This window comes from Cottoperca gobio, chromosome 6 (genome assembly GCF_900634415.1).
Source record: "Cottoperca gobio chromosome 6, fCotGob3.1, whole genome shotgun sequence".
NCBI classification, from domain to species: domain Eukaryota; kingdom Metazoa; phylum Chordata; class Actinopteri; order Perciformes; family Bovichtidae; genus Cottoperca; species Cottoperca gobio.
Window position 1 is genome coordinate 23,063,000 of NC_041360.1, and position 21,125 is coordinate 23,084,124.

General features: G+C 44.1%; 1 protein-coding gene across 1 annotated transcript in view; it reads left to right on the top strand.

Moving 5' to 3' along the window:
- Window positions 1–3,672: 3,672 nt before the first annotated feature.
- Window positions 3,673–21,125, top strand: part of LOC115009616 (unconventional myosin-IXa-like) — a 111,399-nt gene continuing 93,946 nt past the window's right edge. Inside the window, 1 exon segment of the mRNA XM_029433747.1 lies at window positions 3,673–3,973. The gene's annotated coding sequence lies outside the window, so the exon portion shown is untranslated.

The window sequence follows — 21,125 nt, forward strand, 5'->3', positions numbered from 1 at the left end:
GTTTTTTTTGGTGAGTAATGAGTTGCTACTGAAACTGAAGAGTTTTTATTTATTTTAAGACAAAGCACACATCGTGATCCATTAATGACACATCGCCAAGTCAGTCTGCTGAGTTTGTCCAAATCCTGCTCAGCCCTGAATACACATTTTCTCAAAATATACATTTGAACATGTGCAATTTCCTGACAACTCCACCTGAAGTTCACGTGATATGATCCAAGAGAGCTGCTACATAGACCTCGAGTTGAGCTTGTTTTCTCAAAGGTAAAACTACTCTTGGTTAATTCTACAAATGAGATACTTACACTGTTAGAGAAATCACAGCCAATGATTGATACATATGATACACAGCTCTGTAGCATTGCAGAACAAACCTTTTTGTTTTTCAGTTTGAGGTTTTACAGCTGAGAGTTACCACAGCATGCAGCTTACCTTGAGATTAACAAAAATAATCACATCCTCACATTGTTCTCCGAGGATTGGCGCAGGGAAGTAGAGAGCTGCAGCTGCAACGCCTCAATAAACAACCCATAAAACCGCACTGTTTACTCAGAAACGAGGAGTATACTGCGTTTTCATTTGTTATGTTGGCTCGCTGTGGAGCTGGCTCACAGATCGTCCTGCATCTGTCTGAAGACAGTTCATAGCTCCTTCGCCATATTTATCTTTCAAAGGCCTCTGACATTACATTACACTGCAGACTGTAATTTTTAACATTTGAATTGAACCCAAACTATCTATTCTCAGGAGTAATCTCCCACAATGTTTTGACACACAGGCTTACGGGTGATGGATGTGAAGTATCCGTCTCATCTGGCCTCTAATTGTTTGGTATCACTAAAGGGGCTTATGTTGTTCTAATCATTATTTAGCTGCCGGTGCTGGAGGCCCGCTTCAAAGGGATTTTTATTGGCCTCTATAAAGTCAGCGCAGTGGCAAACGGTGCCCAGCACCCAGGTGAAATATAGGAGGCCGGGAGGGCCAGCCACCAATCACTATGAGGAAGATGGCATGGATCCACACATACACCAAACGTTTACACACACAGTCATAATGCCAATCTCTCCCTGCAACAATTTACTTTCACATGAATTTATCTGCCAAACTTATGCTTGAACAGAAACATCTGCTTCAGTTCCTTCCTCCTGCTGTGGAAGGTCAAACTACCCAAACAATGGATGTAATGATGTGTCTTTACAGTGTCGTTGGTCATAGGGACAAGTTAAATATATCTATTTCATTGCAGACATTTTAAATGTTCACGCAGGTGTAACTAATAACAGTATTAATTGCTGTATTGCATTCATTTCTGGAATAGTTATCAATAACTTTTAGAAACAAAATGTGGAAAAAAGTTATCAGACAAGTCAAAAGAATAACATATAAATATATACATATATATATATATATATATAAATCTAACTCGAACAACCGTCTCAGACCTTCTCTACACACACAAAGTGTCACTGTTGTATTGCACAGCATAAATACAATGTTGGTTGTGAAATACAGAATCCTTTATTCATTTATTTTATTGATTTAAAAGGAATCATGTTGATATTTAGTCTTACTGACTCAAAATATACACCACGTGAAAGTTTTGACATGACACATAGCGTTGCCAACTAAAACGATATAAAGTAGCCTATACTTGGTTATAACTATTCATTCATTTATGAGGCCTACTTTCAAAATGTCTTGTTAATTTGTTCAATATTGAACATTTTGGGTTTCCATACAAAACAATACAAACATGCTGATTCCTTTTGTTGCAGAAGACTAAATGAAAGATTCCACTCTCATGTCTGAAGCTCCCGCCAGCAGCCGGTTAGCTTAGCTTAGCATAAAGACTGTAAACGTGTGTAAAAACAACACATTGGGTTTTTTTACACTTAACCCTTTCAATGAGACATTATGTATTAATTAAAGGGAGCTTTAAAGGTTCTAAGGTTATATTGGTTCGGCTTATTTGTAGCTAATAGTTGAATTTGTTTCTGTATGTTGCACTTTTGTTTGGCTTATTTGAAGCTATTGTTCTGCACTTAAAGGGTTGTACATATTTCAAGCTAATGTTCTTGCAGGATTCTTGCTGCTCGGAGTTGTTTCCTCGTGATTGTTTGCACTTATTGTAAGTCGCGTTGGACAAAAGTAATATAATGTTCTGGTAGGTGGATTTTGTTGCCTTTTGATGGCGCAAAGCCGGCTGTTTTCCTTTTGTTGCCAAGTCTTTATGATAAGCTAAGCTAACTAGCTGCTAGCAGTAGCTTCAAATTGAACGTACAAGAGAGCGGGATCAGTCATATAAGGGTCTTTATAAACTCTTTCTTGAATTTGGCTGTATCTTTAATCTACATGAGATGAATTTACAAGTAAATCCAGGAATATTTGCACATGGTTTCTATTTTTAAAGTGAAAACGCTGGCTGACACACCGAGAGGCCTCTTTGTTGTGTCTCAGTTTTCTGGTTGACAGAAGAGTTGTCGGCTATATGATCTTCATCATTTCATCCTTTCCGGTCTATTGTCTCCACCGGCCCACAATCTGCCCTCAGCTACTGTCTCTGTTATTTTACGAGGAGCTCCTGTCATTTTGGACGCTGGCGCTGGCCTGAATGTGCACGCCGAGGGCCCCTCGACACGGAGTTGGATTCCAACTTTCAGGGCCGAAGGGAGGATTTCCTTTTCAAAAAATGTCTGGCTGGTAAATATGTCACCATGCTTGGAAACCGATCCCATGAAAAACAGGTGGGATGTTTTCAAACCCGCCACAGGAGTGTGTGCGATCTGTTTCTCCCCTCACACACACTTCAAGGTAAAGAGTGTCGATGCCGTGCCATCAGAGGTGTTGTCTGTCAAGAGAAAGCAGCCCTGGAGCCGTTTATCTGAGATCTGCTGCTAAATCTTCTCTAATTAGATTCACCAAAGATTCTCCGTGTGTGTTATTTCTACGCACCTCAAAAAAAGAGTTACCCCACGGTGATAACGAAAATGAAACGACACTGACCTTTCAACTGACATCCATTTGGAAAAGGAGGTGTGCTGTGTGAGTGTTGACTCACTGGGAGCTTGTTGTCAACAACCTGTTACTCATTCTTAGAATTAAGTCACAGAAATACTCCATTGTTTCAACACAAATTAATTTATGTACACTCCTACACGCTTTAAATCCATTGTTGGAATCCACCAATTTTGGTAGAGTATACAGATGTTATACCATTATATTATAAAATACAACACAAGAAGCTGAACAGCAAATGTTTGGGATGTTTTACTAGTAATTCTCACATTTACACACTTTAAGTAATTCAAAATAAGAGGTTCATCCATGCATCTTTGTGCGTGCGTGTGTGTGTGCGTGTTTTGTGTGTGTGTGTGTGTGTGTGTGCTTTGGGGAGGGGGTGTCCTCAGGTTTGGCCACACCCCACGCGCCTGTCAGTCATGTGCTGAGTGACACTGCCTGTTATCAAATCCTACACGATCACCCCGTTTAAAAAACTAAATAAAATCCTAATTGAATTGGCAATTCACTTGAAAACAATTACTGTTATTTCACACAGGAGGGTCCTCCCAAATCCCACCCACCCATAACACATATTAACTCCCACCCTACGGTCCTCACGTGGACGCGCAGTGCAAGTGCACGCGCGGTACGACAGGCAGACGATTGTAGACGAGAAGAAAAAGGAGAGAGGAGCTGAAGGGAGGAGGACGACGTGACGGGAGGACTCATACAAAACAGAAGCTCTCAGGACTACGACACACAGACAAACTGGATCATATCTACTGCAGATTTGGAGATTTGTGCAGCGGGATACGTGGTGCCGACTGTTACGCACGACAACGTTTCCCTGCGGTAAAAACCAGCCAGAGTTTTTGGACAGGAGGCGCACGGCTTGCAGATCTTCCTCGTCAGAAAAAGAAGGTTTATAGCGGGGAGGTTTACGGAGCAGCGGACTGAAGGCACAGTGGAGGAGGTAAGCCCCCTTGCCCCCCTTTTAAAATCCTCATAGTATTTACATTGTGCTGTCAGTAAAACGGGACCAACAGAGCCCGGAGTGGGAATGTCAAACCTCCGTTTTTGCGGGGTTGCTCGCTGTCTGTCAATTTAACATCAGCTGCAGCCTCCGGTTCCTCATTCAGATGTGATATCACAGCACGTAGCATGTATGATTATGAAAGAAATGCATCGACATGGTCAGAATACCCTCCAGCAGCAGCAGCAGCAGCAGCAGCCCATACGCACCCAGGGCTCCAAGGCTCCCCCTCCTCCCTTCTCACCTCACCCCTCCATCGCCGCCGCCTCTGATAAATGTCACGCTGTTTTCTTACATAATGCGTAAATGTGCAGTTACAGATGTTGCCTGGTGTGTTCTGGACGCCACATCTGAGCTGCAGTGTGTGTGTGTGTGTGTGTGTGTGTGTGTGTGTGTGTGTGTGTCTGTGTGTGTGTGTGTCTGTGCAGTCTGACAGTGCAGCAGCAGTAAACGTGACGCACTGGTATAAATGGATGATGATCCGTGCAGAGCGGTGCTGGTTGGGTTTCACTGTCGCAGAGGAAGCTGTGAATGGTGCTGTGAAGGCTGCAGAGCTGTGTCATTTCACTGAGCTGCTACACGGTGTTGACGGACGGTTGTGACATTTCTCGTCATGTGTGTGTGACGATAAGGCTGCTTACATCACGCTGCTGCTGCTGCTGCTGCCCGATGGGGCATGGCCGAGGCGTTTTACAGCCGGACACCAGGATGTTCAGCTGCTGTGCACTTCTATAGATGGAGGTTAATGTTGTTTTGTGTATTGGTGTATAAGATGCTGTGTAATCTCCTGTTGATCATAGCAAACATCAGACAAACTAATATATTGTCATACAACCAAAATGTGCAACATAACATTGTCAAGGTTACTGCTGCATTTCATTAGTCCAGTATTGATTAGTTGACGCACAGAACATTTATCTGCAACTTTAGCAAAGATTCTCTGATTGCAGCTCCTCAAATGTGAATATTTTCTATTTTTCTTGTTGCGTATGTTCTTAAACGGAACATATTTTGATCCTGGACTGTTGGTTGGACAAAACAAACACATTTGAAAATGTAAAGCAGCAAAAACAAAGTGTGTTTGTTACTTCAAGGCTTCAGTTGGAGCTGAATTGAGGTTGGTTTTAGTCTGTTGACGTGTTAAAACAGGCCTGCATGGCCTCGTTCAGACCAGACCAGCAGTGCCCCGGAGGTCTCAGTCCACGAGCCCAAAAGCTTCAAGAGGTGACCCTCCTCCTCCTCCTCCTCCTCCTCTGAAGTGCCGTTGTTGAGCAACAGCACTGCCGAGCCGTGTCTGCATGTAACAATGTTCATGAAATGCCACAGGGAAGGAGTTAAAGTCATTACAGGTGCATTATTCAGAAATGCCATGACAGACGAGTGCTTCCCACCTCCTGCAGGTGATGTGCAGTCGACTCGTCTGACTCCCCTGCTGCTGATTTAAGTCAGGAGAATTCCCTTATTGCGATGTCAACTTTGCTGACATTAACATTTCATTGAGGTTATTACGTAAGTGGCAAAGCTCTTGCGAGCCGGACTGGAACAATTGCTCTGACAGCTCCAGCTGCCCGGTGAAGGCGCTCGTGAACGAAGCAGAGCTGCTCGAAAAGCTTAATTTTTAAACAGATGAAGACGTCACGGCAGGAGGAGAGCACCCACGGTGGCTGATTATACTCGGTCACAGTCAATGTCAGCATCTCTACAGCAGTCACGTGCAAAGATGAGGCTGTTTAAACAGGAACATCTTTCTTTTCAATAATTCATGTAGGATTCTAGAGCTGTTTGAAGACACTATGGATTCTTGGCGTTTTCTTTAGCATCAACCTTCTTCTGTTGTTGCTGCTCCTTCAACATCATGGGCTGTCAATCTGAACCGTTTCCACACACAGCCCCATGTCCCAGATGAGCGGAGCTGACATTTGAAGGCTTACTATGGATCAGAAATGATTTGTGAATATAAATGCATTTCATATTTAAGAAGTGGTCACTCATTAACCCTTTTGCTATCAGAGAGTGTGAGAGGTTCTTCTTCTTTGGTGCTTTCACACCTGCAGTTCGGTTTATTTGATCGAGGTCAAGACACAAATGATACATTGGAGCCTTTTAATGATGAACAGATATAAACACACTGCCAAAGAGGTGTTTTGTACTGTAAAGTTGTGGGGTAATAGCTAGGGATCGCTACATTTCACCCACTTTTTAATGATAAACCATTGTGATGATGTGCATTTAGTCGCCAAATGATCCTGAATAAATGCAAAGGCCTCTTAAAAGATCACTTAATTGACAGGTAAATGATCAGCACATGGATTTAATTGGAGTTTAGCCTTTGAATTTGTGCCAAGATCACATTTCTATAATCACAAACTCTTGTGGTTGGTTTGCTTTAGTCCGATTGGAAGTGGACTGAGATGCAGACATGTTTGCTGTCGCAGCAAGGTGGAGGTGGCATCTTTTTAATATCTTCTTTCATACCATAACTCATATTTGATCTCACAGCTGACCTTCATTCATACAAACTGACATCCAATCACTTCTCTCACAGATTTATCACAATCTACAAGCTGTGGTGCTGACGTCTGCATGAGATCATGGAGATAAGCTCATCATTAGGGAGGAGCTAAAAGAGTCGATCTACTGTAAACTGGAGAAAATTGTTTCAATCCACAAACCCACCGACCCGCATTTCTGTTTCGTCTGACCTCTTGGAATTGATGGCTTTAAGAAAAATGGTTTTGTTGTCGTTGCCACTCGATCCCAGCGTCCTTGCTTGAGCAGTCGGGTCACGCTCAAACCTGCTGCCGCATCGCTCAAGGCTTCATGTAAGACAATACCAGGATGAGGTCCGTGTCTTGCATACCATGTCAGTGTGGCTATATGCATCTCTAGCCAGGTGTATTTATAGGGCCTTTCACAATGGAGGTGTGTGTGTGTGTGTGTGTGTGTGTGTGTGTGTGTGTGTGTGTGTTGGGCATCTTTAATAGCATCTTCTTTGTCCTGACGCAGACAAAAGGACTTGAGATGATACTACAGTTACAGACATGACGATGTCCCATTTAGTGTTCTTCTATGAATCATCTCCTTTAAAACCTTTTAACATGTTGGAGCTGCAGCTGAAGTTACAGCAGACACTTGTATTAATATAAATAAAAGCTTACTTTTTACACTGTTGCATCACTAATCTGTGACGTTAATACTCAGAGTACTCAGTCGTACCTCATCATCTGCTACAGTTTGAGTTCCCAGAATGCTTTTCAGCACCTCCCCAGAGACGGAGCATGATCTGGTTGCGTTGAGCTTTTTGGGTTTGATGTGGAGTGAGAGAACATGTGCAATGCATTCTGGACATTTAAGTCCGCTATCAGTGGAGTAATCGGCAGGTCTTCCTGCTCTTTGTATGTATTTGTCATAGCCCCCAACATGTTCACTATTTAATATTTATCTTTAAGGGGGAGCAGTGGACCACAGGCTTTGGTCTTTTTAATGGGATGTGTGGACAATTAATAAAGCTGTAGAATAACAGCAGACAAACCACTTAACTCCTCAGTAGCTGCAGTGGAAGTCTCTTAACATGAAATGTTATCTAAGTTTGATACGTTATTCGTTCTAGTTATTCGTGTGGCCGCATGTGACACATTTCTGCTGCTCGTCGAGGTGACCTCTGCTGACCTCTGTGACGGGAGAAAGTGATTTGCTTCAGTGTCGATCACATTGTCCACAGTCTGAAAGAGACGACCTTTACACAGACATGTGTGCTCCTTCACCTGTAGTCGAGGTTAATTCACAAACACATTCTCGCTGTCAAGTATCACATGAGACACAATAACACTCAAAGACACGACGTCCAAAACAAAGAAGACAGCCGGCAAGAAAGAGAAATCCTCTCTCTTGTGCGCCTGTCCAACAATATTAGAATCGCTTTCACTTTTTCCAAAGTCTCCTTCAAAGGAGTTGTTGTAGTATAATATGTGTCACTGGTGCAGATTGTTAGCATGATAGCAGAAGTCCTTTTGATTCCAACATGGCTTGATTCTTAGCAGGGCGCTGCTGTTTGTTATTCTTTCAGCTGTTCAAAGCCCTCTGTGAATTTCTGCATCTATTATCGCGTCTCACATCTCTTTTGTATTATTCATTTAACCTCGTTCTATGGCTGCTGCTGCCGCTGCTTTGGGCATAAACGGTGTAAGACAGATTTTTCGATACCTTGGCGTGGAGAGTTGGAGAACTGGATTGTGTTTCTTGCAACAGGCAGCAGCTGGTGCGGGCATGGCTCAGTCCCCTGGCACGGCCCGGGGCAAGGAGCAGCCAGCGGCATCGCCACGCTCCCCTCCGCCCTGCTCGACTGATCACAGATGGAGAGGCGAGAGGAGAGAGTTTGACAGGGAGCAGGGACGATTAAGAGGAGTGTAGGTGTTAATAAATATTGAGGGATTCTCTACAGATTCAGGACTGTGCTCCTTTATATGCCTCTTACAGCTTCTGTATCGTCTATGGAACTAACTTTCTGTGTCACTGCACAGCTGTAGCTCTGAATCTCGTGTTGGGAATCACCCAACTCTCCGGATCTATGAGCAGAACTAGAGGAACTCTACCATTTACCTTCTCCAGATGTGTTGGTACTTAAAATAAAAGGTGTTGCTGGCTTAGGGTTTGTGTACTGGCTGTACTATTTTCTATTGTTTGTAATTGTCATTTCTGTGCCAGATTTGGACATTTTTCTGTCCACTTGAGACCAGCGGAAAGTTAGTGCACTGTTGAATCAGGAACTGAGAGTCTGTGAACTCGGATGTCAGGCATTCGTTTTCAGTTCCAAATGACCCGAGATAACCTCAGCCTGTATGATTATCTGACATATTTCTATACGCATATAAAACCAGAATATTTTTACTGTTTCCATTTTATCTCCCTCTCCTTGTCGACTTCTGGGTGGTTTCGTGCTCACAGAGCCCGTCCACATGATCCACATGACCCCCCCCGCACAATCATTTAAGCCAGGAGTCATCTGCCTTTCTGAAATGTCTTTGATCAGTTCCCTGAATCCCTAAAAGCCTCGAGGTCACTGTGTTACAGCTGACCCTGCACTCAGAGGTCTACAGACGAAGGGAATTACCTAAAAGCAATCGATTTAAAAAATAAATCTGATGAATCGTATTATTTACCAACGCAGGAAGTTTTTATTCTGAGTGTAGCCAGGAGCCAAACCATGGATGTCGCCGCTCGCCCACAGAAAACAATGGCAGGAGGCTCAGAGGATGTGATGCACAAAGTGAAAACTCAAATTCCTATTTAATCTAGAAGGAGATGCTGTGAAGCTCCAATCTGCTGTAATGTGTGTGTGTGTGTGTGTGTGTGTGTGTGTGTGTGTGTGTGTGTGTGTGTGTGTGTGTGTGTGTGTGTGTGTGTGTGTGTGTGTGTGTGTGTGTGTGTGTGTGTGTGTGTGTGTGTGTGTGTGTGTGTGTGTGTGTGTGTGTGCAAAACAGTCCAGAAGCCCCCAATGCCTTGAACGTCCACTTAAAGCCTGTGCTTCAGCTCTGCTGCTGATGCTGCATTGTTTGTCCCATTGTGTTGCCAGCAGATGGATGGAGCTGTTGCTCAGATTGACAGGTCTAGCTCAGCCGGGCACTCTCTCCCCTAAAGCAGCAAGAACAACAATAAAAACGCCTGCGAGGTTAAATCAGTAGTAAGAAAAAAAACTCTCGCCCCTCTACAATTAGCACCGTGTCATTTTGGGGTTCGCAGGCAGCCGATAATGTCACATCTCACTCGTGTCTGTGGTTCGGTCCCTAAACACTTTTGACAGCGTGCCTGCAGACTCAGGAGGCTGTGTTATTCATCACTCGTGTCACTTTCCTCGGAAAGCTGAGCTGTTGTCTTTTAATAAGTGCTTGTCTCATATCTGTGCAGCGTCTGGCTTCAGTCACCGTGGCGTGGACTGACGCGTTTAGCCAAACGACGCTCTGCAGAAGAGCTCCGGCAGCGGACACACGCACACGCGAGAGGAATTTGAATACATGCACGAAACGACAGGCAGGGACGATGAGCGTGTGACTTACTGTCTGCTACTGCTTTGTTGCATTGTGCTGGTGGAAGTGTGTGTGTGTGTGTGTGTGTGTGTGTGTGTGTGTGTGTGTGTGTGTGTGACCGAGAGAGAGAGACAGTAGTGGCCGGAGCCAGAACAAAGCAGCGACCAGAGGACCTGGGTGTGGCAACTCAGTTTGATGAAGAAGCACCAAAGGAAGGTGCAGCTTTGCATCAAACCTCAATCCTTCTGGAACGTGTGTCCATCGCGTTGAGAGCGTTGGACGCTTCGTCAGGTCTTGTTTACATATTCTTTGCTGATTTTAAATCAGATTTTCAATCGTACCGATTAATTGTTGGTCTTCCAGCAACAACATTCCTCCGCTCCAGCTCCCCAGTTGTGAGGAGTTGCAGCTTTTCTCTGTTTTTATATGATAGTAAACTGAATGTCTTTGGCTTTGGGGGGTTGTTTGGGCAAAATGAGACATTTCAAGACGCCACCTCGAGCTTTAATGGACATCTTTCACATTCTTTGACATTTTATAGACCACACGATTAACGAGTATTCTGCGAAACACAATCCTTACTTCAGTTCTTGTTCGGCTGGTAAACAAACACAAACATGTTTACACACCTCAGAGGAAGAACAAAGTATGACTTCAGGTTCGGACTTTGACTTTCTTCTGTCTCATGAACATGACGTCAACACTGTTTATCATGATGATGTCGTGTTGAGCTTCATAAACAGAGAGACACACAGCAGACGTGTGCTTCACTTTATCTTTCTTTAGCAGCTTATATGTTGATACATTTGAGTATTTGCTGCTTTTCTGTTTCTATCTTTGGTTTTGGGACTGTTGGTCGGACACAACAAGAGATTTAGAAGACTTAACGTTTGGCTTTGAGTGATTTGCGATTTGGAAATGTGATAATAAAAATCGTTCTTTAGAATCCTCTACAGCCGATCTGTTCTCGTTCACTCGTCACAACAAAAGAAAACATGTTTTCATCACGCTTTGTTTTTCAGGCTCCTCCTTTCAGTTTCCGTCGTCTTCATATTAATAAAGAAACTTAAAGATGACGAGATGATTAATCAATTAGTCCATCAACAGAAAACTAATAACACGAATGTCAATGAAGGAATCAGGAGGTACTGTCAGCCCGCACGTGCACGTTCTCTGCAGGGATCCAACGCGTGGCCCTTTCTTTGCTCTTCTACACATCATGCATTCATTCATTCATTCATTCATTCATTCATTCATTCAGGTCCATCCTCTCCAACCTTCCCTGACAGGCAGCAGCAGCGAGCAGCCAGACTCGCTCACTGGTTGGTAACAATGAGGTTCACTGCTGCTGAGCTCCTGAGGTGTCTTTCTCTATGCATCATCAGACGCCGCTTCAGGCGAGAGGGATTGTTGTCGTGTTTATTTTATACCAGATTTGATAAAAACCTAATTAAAAGAGACGACTCCGTGTGTTCAGGTGTGTTCCTGTCGATGTTGTGTTTCTCTTTTTATTGATCTGTAACGGGCTTTGTGTTATTTCACCTGTCAACATTTAAACCGTAGAGCTGAATCGATCAACAGAACATTCCTTGACACTTCTCAAATGTGAACGCTCTGTCGTCTGTTAGCTCATTGATATATTTGTGTTTTGTGTCGTACAAAACATCGGAATATGTTCGAGTCCGTTCTCACCATTTTCTTTAATTGAATAATTGAGAAAATAATTGGCAGATTAATCGACAAACAAATGGGCACTTTTATATATAATATATAAAAGTATAATAACAACTAAAGAATGTATATGAATGAAACATGAGATCTGTAAACAAACACAACATGGAACAATAAAACGTGACAAACGGCTTAAAGGAGCAGCGGCACGAGCGTCTCATCTGGAACACGCGAGCACTCTCATTGGTCGGTGTTGAACGAAGGGAGGCGGGTGTGTGTGTGTGTGTGTGTGTGTGTGTGTGTGTGTGTGTGTGTGTGTGTGTGTGTGTGTGTGTGTGTGTGTGTGTGTGTGTGTGTGTGTGTGTGTGTGTGTGTGTGTGTGTGTGTGTGTGTGTGTGTGTGTGTGTGTGTGTGTGTGTGTGTGTGTGTGTGTGTGTGTGTGTGTAAGGCAAGGTCAAGGTGAGCACAGCGGGGTTTAATTTAGTCGGAGCGAGGTGTGAAAGCCGGCCCGCTGCGGCTGCATGGGTGTGAATGGAGGGTCCTTGAGTCATGACAAGCTCGACAAACAACTATTAGTCCACGTCCACGTCCACCCCTCCTCAGAGATCACGCTTGGTCTCCGAGGCTGTATTAATGTAACATCTTTACACATCAGAAAAGAGTTATTAAAAGATATGAGTACGTTACATAATCTCGTTTTGAAATGAGCATTAATATAATTCAACACCTTCCTGAGAGAGCAGATTGTTTTCATGATCAGTTGCTGCGCTGTTGACTTTTGTTTCGATTAATCGATTGAATGAATAAATCTATAAAATGTCAAACTCAGACTGAATTCCTCAAATGTCTGACCAAATATTACATTTGAATAAATAAATGTTACATTCACGATGATATAAAACGGAGAAAAGCAGTGAATCCTATCATTGGAGAAACTGAACTGTGTGTGTGTGTGTGTGTGTGTGTTGTGGTGTGTGTGTGTGTGTGTGTGTGTGTGTGTGTGTGTGTGTGTGTGTGTGTGTGTGTGTGTGTGTGTGTGTGTGTGTGTGTGTGTGTGTGTGTGTGTGTGTGTGTGTGTGTTGTGTGTTAAAAGCAATCTCATTAGTGCATTTATTGGCTTGTGAAAATGAGACGGCATCGTGACCTTATAAGCTGATTTCCCTCCCCACTGTGAGACCCCCACACTCGACGATCATTGGAAATGGATTTGTGTCATCACATTGTGTTTAAATAAAACACACTCCTTGTTTTTTCTTGTCCTCATTTTGTAAAACCCTCCAGCGTCATTACTACACCAGACTTCCCGTGTGCTGATGGGGCTCCCCACCTTTGGTCTGGAGAAAAACACGAGGTCCTGCGAGCGAAACCAAAACATCTTAAGCATCAAAGATTCATTTTCCTGCTTCGGCCCAAACATACTTTTAGTGTTCATTGTTTTAACGCCATCTTTGTTGTTGACACTTTCTTTGTCTTTTGTTTTTCACAACACAAAGAAGTAGAGCCGTTTTATTCACGTGGAAATCTATTGTATCCTCAACTCAAATCCAGTATTCATCCCCCTCGTGTGTGTGTGTGTGTGTGTGTGTGTGTGTGTGTGTGTGTGTGTGAGTGTGTGTGAGCTTAGACGAGCTCCGTGTTGATTACTGAAGGAAATATAAATCTCCCACCTCTTCAGTCCATCTCTGCCTGACGGACGGTTGATTAGGTGGTCGAGACAGAGGAGGAAGGCAGAGCAGCTGCCGGCAGAGAGAAAACAATCAGCAACACACACACACACACACACACACATACACACACACACACACACACACACACACACACTGGCCTCTAAGTGGATTTGGTGGCTGGATGGAGGGATGGAGGGGGAGGGGAGACTGCGTCTGCGCTACATGTCTAGATTGCCTTGTGGACTGTGTGTGTGTGTGTGTGTGTGTGTGTGATTAGATGTGCCTTTTGTTTTCAAGATGTGTGTATGTGTGTGTGTTGCCAGTTCTGCACAGTTATTTGCTTTTGCCAGCAATGTGTTGGACACATGTCGGGGTTTGCGTGTGTGTGTGTGTGTGTGTGTGTGATTACATTTTAATGATCCATGTGGAGAAAACTGGGTCGTTCCACCAATTAATAAGATACAGAAAAGAAATGGAGCATTTTACCGAGCACAATTAAACACAGTCTACAATTGATGATAACAAATATGTGTGTAAGTGACGACGTTGACGGTTGCCAGTTTATTAGGGACACCTTGCACTGATGCTGTCTAACAGGACGGTCCTGCAGGAAATCAAGAAGGCTTATGATGTTCACTTATAACAGTTGGTCTCTTTCATTCAGCCGGCCGTCATTGAGGTGTTGACCAAAGTAATAATGCAATGCTGTTCAGCAGCAGCACAAGCTTCTCCAGTGCAAATGCATTTGTTACTTGGATTGTATTCATATGCTGGTGTGTTCTTAATGCAATTAATCACCTGGATCACCAGGTGCATGCTGGGATAGGCTCCAAACCTGCTCAGTTGAACCAACAATTTTTTAAGATGCATTACAAAGCACACTGGAGCTGATGTCTGTGTCTGTTGTTGATGTGAAGTCTCATCACATTTTCATCAGCAGTTGTTGCTGCAGCCGGTTGTGACGCACTCTGTGGCTGTTTTTATCTGTGTGTGCGTGTTGAAGGTGGTGAGAGTTTGTGGTCTTTCTTTAAAGGAAGCAGAGAGAGAGAGCTCTGTCTCTTTGTCACTCAACTCTCGTTTAATACAGTAAGTTAATGATAACAGACGAGTTAATGCGGTCATTCGTCACTTTTCTTGCTGCCGCTCAATTCAGAGTGGTAATGTGATGTCGGACTGGAAAAGGAGTTCTGTGTCCCAGAAAAAACACAATATAATAAGTTTTCTCTTGCATTTAAACACCTTTACTGACGGTACACTTCCTCTTTCTTTATTCAGCTTGCTCCTCATGAGCGGCGCGTGTCCGCTCACCGACAGGGTCCTTCGTGGCGGAGCAGACTTCCTCTCCATTACATCTTCTCATCAGTACTTGATTTATTGATGAGGACGTTATCATCCTGTTACTGGAGCAGATTCACACGCATGTCTTTTGTATTATTCATCTCTGCGTGGTCATGTGTGTGAAAATTCACAGTATAGAGCTGCGTCTGTGTAAGATTTCATGTGAATGGCTGAGAAAGACATAGTGTGTGTGTGTGTGTGTGTGTGTGTGTGTGTGTGTGTGACTACCTTTGGTCCCACCCTGTTTTTCTGGAACGTGCCCTGAGGCTCGTCCTTGTGGGAGATGCGTTTGGTCTATTGGCTGCATTCTTGGGACTAAATGGAGTGTATCTAATCCACGTCATTGATACAGCCCCCCCCCTACACACACACACACACACACACACACACACACACACACACACACACACACACACACACACACACACTCGTACAAAGCGCGTGTCTTCCCTCGGGGTCCTCTGAGCATCAAGCAGACTGGTGGCCAATCGCTCTTTTCGATGTCGTCCTGAATGTGAGGCGTCTAAATGTTAATCAGAAATAGCTGTTGGCTTTCTTACTGCATTAAAAAGTGTATTTGAGTGTCGCTGACCTCATCCAGCTGAAGAAGAACCACTCTCGCTTCTCTGCTCTTTGGCCATTTCTTTATTTTTCCTCCTGGAGCTGACAGAAAGCAGACATACGGTCTGCAGGCGACACACGCAGAGCTGTTTGTCACACGCAGTCGCCGTCTTCTGAGATGTAATGCCCCGAGGACTCAGTTCCTCTGTGTGATGTTTACATCCAACCTGTACAGGAGAGGATGACTGAGCCCGGGCTGTTGCCATGGTAACCTCAGGACCAGGCATCTGGTTTCAGGCGAAGCAGAGAGGGAGACGTTCCTGGATCATTTCACCTCGGCTGAGCTGTACGGCCGATATGATACTCGAGTTTCTTACGTGAATTAAACCTTTCTTCATTCTGCAAAAAGAAGCCAATAGTTTGACATTTTGTGACATGTGTTTTTCTCGTGTCGTGTCTGTATGGTGAATATGAAGCTGCAGGCCGGTTAGCTTAGCTTAGCATAAAGACTGGAAACGGCACATCCAAAGCTCACTAACAACACATGTTATTTGTTTCAGTAAAAAAAATATGTTTTCTTTTACGGAGGGTTATGTGCCAAACTATTTCTTGGCTTTGCAAAGTGACTTCCTGATTTACTGAACGCCACATACAAACTGCACGTTTTCATTAAGCTCTCCGCAAGGAAGCAATTAAGCAAATATTTCCCAAAATGAAAGCTAATTATCAAACGTAAAAACATTAAAGGAGCTGCAAAAGAACAAAACTATAATTCAGATCATCTCAAAGGATCGGTGAGGAAGAAGAGAGCGACTATGAAAAAGCATTTGATGCCAGATTTCGGACAGTTTTCCATTTTCAGTGTTGCGTCATTTCATTCAGTGGCCTGCTAATCTCAAGGTTGTTTAGTCTCCAGAGGAAAATCATTTGAAAATATTGTGTATTTAGATGTCTCCACTGCACTAATCTTTTGGAAAGCCTCCAACAAAACATACTTGAGGTTTGAGTGTAACTGTAACTGTGCTGATCTCGTTGAGGTGGAACTGTGATTTATGACCCTATTTGGAGTCGGCGTTTCCAAAGAGCCTTTTGTGTCCCTCTAGTTGCCTCCAGGGTCGAACCGAACACTGTCTCTGCCGCCGTCTCTTTTAGCGGCATTTCATCCATTTTTCAATGATGGGACGCGGTGGAGCGCTCAGTGCCAGAAGTCTTCACTTAATAACGTAATCACTTTGACCGCAAAGAGAAGATGAGAATCTCTTATCAGCTGCTAACTCCTCTGCTGTAGCATGACAGGATAAAACAAGTTGTTTACCTGGATGAAGCAGTAAGAGCCTGCAGCTCACCGCTTGTACTATCCCTCCCTGCGATATTTAAACGGATCCGCCGACTAACGAGGGCCAAATATGTCCGTATATCTTGTTATGTCGACCTGCTTTTAATGATGCGTAGCACCAATAAGGAAAGCTCCTTACAGTTCCTATAGCTGCTTCACAATAACAGCCTCCTGCTGTTTGGCCAGTGGAAAGCATCAGCAGCAGGAAATGTTCATGCCTGAGAAAATGCAGCAAAAGACATAGTGGGGGGAAGCTTTGGAAATGTTTTGCTGAGGCGTGGGCTTTTGTTTAGCTATTCTGACTCTGATCCTGAAACAATTTGGTAAGCTTTGCTATTTCAGTATGCTGATTATTTCCTGTCCTGTGCATTTCATGGCCCTGTTGTCTTTGCCATCTAAAGTAAAGCCTCAGATTATGTTTCTCCTCAAAGTTAGCCTCATTTGGAGCAGACCTGTGTGCTATAATGAATGGTTGAACCAGTTGGGCAGCCTGCGGAGCCCCGTCATTACCTGCCGTGGCACCGCAGACTCAGTGCTCAGATCTGCACTTCACAGTTGTCTCTTCTCCTTTTTGTCCCCCTCCCCCGTCTGTCTGACCGGCTCAGAGCCAACAGCAGAGCCAACAATGCAGCTTGTCAAGGAGGCTTGTAGGTAATTTAGGCGGTCCTGCGAGATCAGACTCTCAGGTTTCTCATGATTCAATGTCCAGAGCTCAGCGAGGCCACAGACGGTGAAGTGTAAGACGAGGGTGTGCTAATCTTCTGCTGCTCTGCATATTCAAACTGACCATCGCAGGAAATGATTCATGTGTAGGAGGCAAAAGCAACGCAGAGAGCTCTGTGGCTGAGAGCTCGGAGGTGGAAGTGAAAGCGACCACAGTGCCCTGTTTTCCCCTAGCCTCTTATCGTGTCAAGTTTCACCAGAGCGAAAAGAGGACCTCGAAGCATCTTCCTCTTTCCCTAATTAGAGACTCATTTCCTTTTGGATTTCAGGGCAAGAGGGAGGTGTGCTCATGCAGCCGAAAACTGAGAACCAAGATAAACTTCTACTATCGAGATCGAGAGAGAGAGAGAGAGAGAGAGAGAGAGAGAGAGAGAGAGAGAAACGGGGAGCAAGACGATGTGAGCGTCTGCCAATGAATGTACGACAGCAAAGCCCTCACATTGTTGTGTGCAGCCTGCTTAAATGTGCTGAAACACAAGGTCTGGTGCACACAATAGGTAGGTTAGAGGCAAACAATGCAGGCATTTCCTCCAGAAACAAATCGAAATGTCAAACGGGCATTTCTTGGAAACTGTTACCCTGTACAGTAATCCGTTTCCCTTTTAATGAAACACCTCATTTTCTTGCAACAGTGTTGAACAAGTGGCCGCAGCATCCTGTGTACAGAGTCGCAGGTCAGGGCTGAGCGCTCTTCACCCTCGGTGTTTGAATGAAGTGTTTACAAGCCTGTCAGAGCTCAAATATCTTATTTTTGTCCTTTGGTCTCAGATTCTTGAACGACCCCCCCCCCCCCCCCTCTCCCTTTTACAAACATGAACTCTGCCTCGGGTTGGATTAAGTCCCAGACAACAATAATACTAAACATCAGGCTTAGAAATTCCTCCAGTCCTGCAGTGACTGCTGCATTGGACATGGGTCTTTCACCAAGAGTATTTACTCTACTGGGGGGGCGTCCCAACTGTGTCTTACAACTGGGAACTGATAGTTATTTGTATAATCGTCCCATCTTTCATAGCCGATGTTCTTAAAGTAAAATGCTCTTTTAAATGATGTCAACCTCGTGTCAGTGGTTTGCTAAGTGGGTCGACCTTGAAGATCTTTGCTCTTCCTCCGGCTGTCCTTGCTGTCCTTGCTGATCATGGACAACATAACGGTTCCTCTTCCCGTCACTTGAGTTACGCCACTAACAGCCATGTTGCCATGTTTTGTCTCGTGACTCATTGTGACAGGAGTCAAGCCTGACTCGTCTACTTCCTCTGTTGTTTCCTAGTCTATCAACAACAATCAATTTCTCCTGCTGGTCGTGTCTGTGCAGCTGCAGCCATAGAGGAAATCATCCAATGGTTAGTTACTCGCATTAAAGATCCAAACAGTCGCGTAATATAAAACTAAGTGATTATTAAGACAGAAAACATTTAGTGCATGCTAGTTTGTTCCCTCGTTGTAGCCCCTTCACCTCCCTGACCTCCACACACCCTTACTTTTTGACTTGCTACATAAAGGGCACACCACTTCCTGGCACTGGATGTAAATCATGCGCTGCAGAATGTGTGTTTCATCTGTGCTTCTGTCTCTCTTTACTGAACCCACCTGCCTGTCATGTGACATAGAGATCACACGCGTAATAATATCTTTTCATCGTGGTTTAAAAGATCCATAAAACAAAGAATAATAATTGCAGTTGGAGGTGTCAACAGACATGTCTTTAATAACGGCGGTCGGCGGAGAAAAAGCTCTTTTTGGGCTGCGGAGAATTGTTTGGTGTTGTTGGCGACAGAGACAAGAAGGCTGACTCCAGGCAACTGGACGTCCCCTCTGCTGTCAAATACCATCTCTTGGTAATTGTTGTGGAACTTTGTTTTGCTTGTCTTTGCCTTTTTTTCTGGTCGTGTTTCAGGCCGCTTTTATTTTGAAGTGCTTCAGACTTCTTCATCTCAAATCCATTTGGCTTGCAACAACTGCAAATGCTTTCATGTGTTTTTACACTCACAATGAAACAAATGCACGCATTAGCTGCTGACCTGTTTTGTCCGTCCACAATGGAGGCGTGGCAGGCTGCTGACGTGAGCGACTGTGTACTGTATGTCTGCAAAGCTTCTGCAAATATGCATTCACCAAACAAAAAGCCTGTAGCATTGAGTATCCCAAGTTCATCTGCATTGAAAGGAGAAAATCCCTTGTTCTGCACACATGCATCCTGCCGGTAGTGACATGTTTGGTTCTTCCTGGTCCAGCGCTGTGAGGGCCATTATTAAGGCCAGACTTGCTTTGCTTTGATCTTCCCAAAACGCCGCGGCCCCGCCGTTCATTACAGCGCAGGAATTATGCATGAAGAACTGTCAGTCTGCAAGCATTACTCAGCCTGAGCGCCGTTGGCTATGATTGGAAAGTAGTGGAAGGAAGGCAGTTTTTAAATTAAGGGTTAAAATAGAATTGCATCCTTTGTGGGCACTTAATTGGTCTTGACATTTTACATCTCAGACCTTTTTGTGGACAGTCAGTACTAGAGCAGCTTAGAGGGATCAGTGCAGCATGAAATAATCATTGTTGTCCTGTACATTCTGAAATATTTCCCCTTTTTATATGTGCACTTAGTTTGATGGAAATTCTTCACATTGATGTCGGATCATTTAGCCCAACCTGCTCCTCCTCTTCACATTCAGAGCTCTGCAGTGGAAAGAAAGAGTTTATCTCGCCATTGATTATTTGAAAATGAAACACGTGGACATGTAATGCACTAAACAGAGAGGCAGATATCGATCGTCGTCCTGCAGACACAAATCCCAGCATAGAGCTGCGGGACCAACAGGAAGCCGAGGTAGAAACCAGAGGATCAATGAGGATGATGGAGCCATTAGTGACACTGTGACCCTGGAGAGGTTTGATTGGTTTTGCTTGCATTGTTTGGAAAGTAGGACTGTTGATGTTGGGTAACCGTGCAGCAGTTACAGGGAGAGCTGATGGCACGTCCGTGGTCGTTCTGTTGACAGTTCAGACGAAGGTTTCCTCGCTCTCGTTGAAGTCGGCCTGCACGTCTTTAAGCGTGTCTGTTGTTCCTGCCTGCCCTATTAAACTCTACTCTTTCATTTTCCACAGTTCTGCGGTGTCCAGTAGTTACTCGGCAATAGCTTCTCTGGATTGACTTTAGCCGACCGCATCTTGAGAGCCAAATCTGCGGGCAGATCATCTCTTATTCTGGAGCACAAGTCCCGGGCAAAGCTGCTTTAATGCAAACACACTCGGGGGGTGTTTCTGTTGGCCTCGCTCAGGTTGTGGGAGAGAAATGTAGGCCAAGCTTGTCCTTGGCTTACATTTACATCCACTTATATTCTCCACAGTTAACAGCAGGAGAAGATCATTTGTGGTTTAATCTTTGAGAAAACTTGATATATGTTTCTAATCTTTGTTTTTAATTTTGAAACTCAATCAGTTGCATCATTTACAAAATGTTTCCCTGCACATTCAAGCGTACTGTTTTTACATTTCCACATTTGTGATTGCACGAGTGAAGCCTCGCCGAGCCACATCGCTCCTCTTCTTTCCTATAATTATATGTTTGTTTACAGTTTACAGTTTGTTTCCTGTGAAGTAACTGCTGAAATACAAACTCGACTACACACAAAATCTCTTCCAGCCGCTCTGCTCGTCTTGTATCAAATATATAATTCATTATTTCTCAACTCATCAAAATGATATCATTGATTTTGTAGCTTTGACCCTTGTGTGACCTTTTTTATAGGAGCAGTTTTAACCAATACGTTTGTCTTGACACT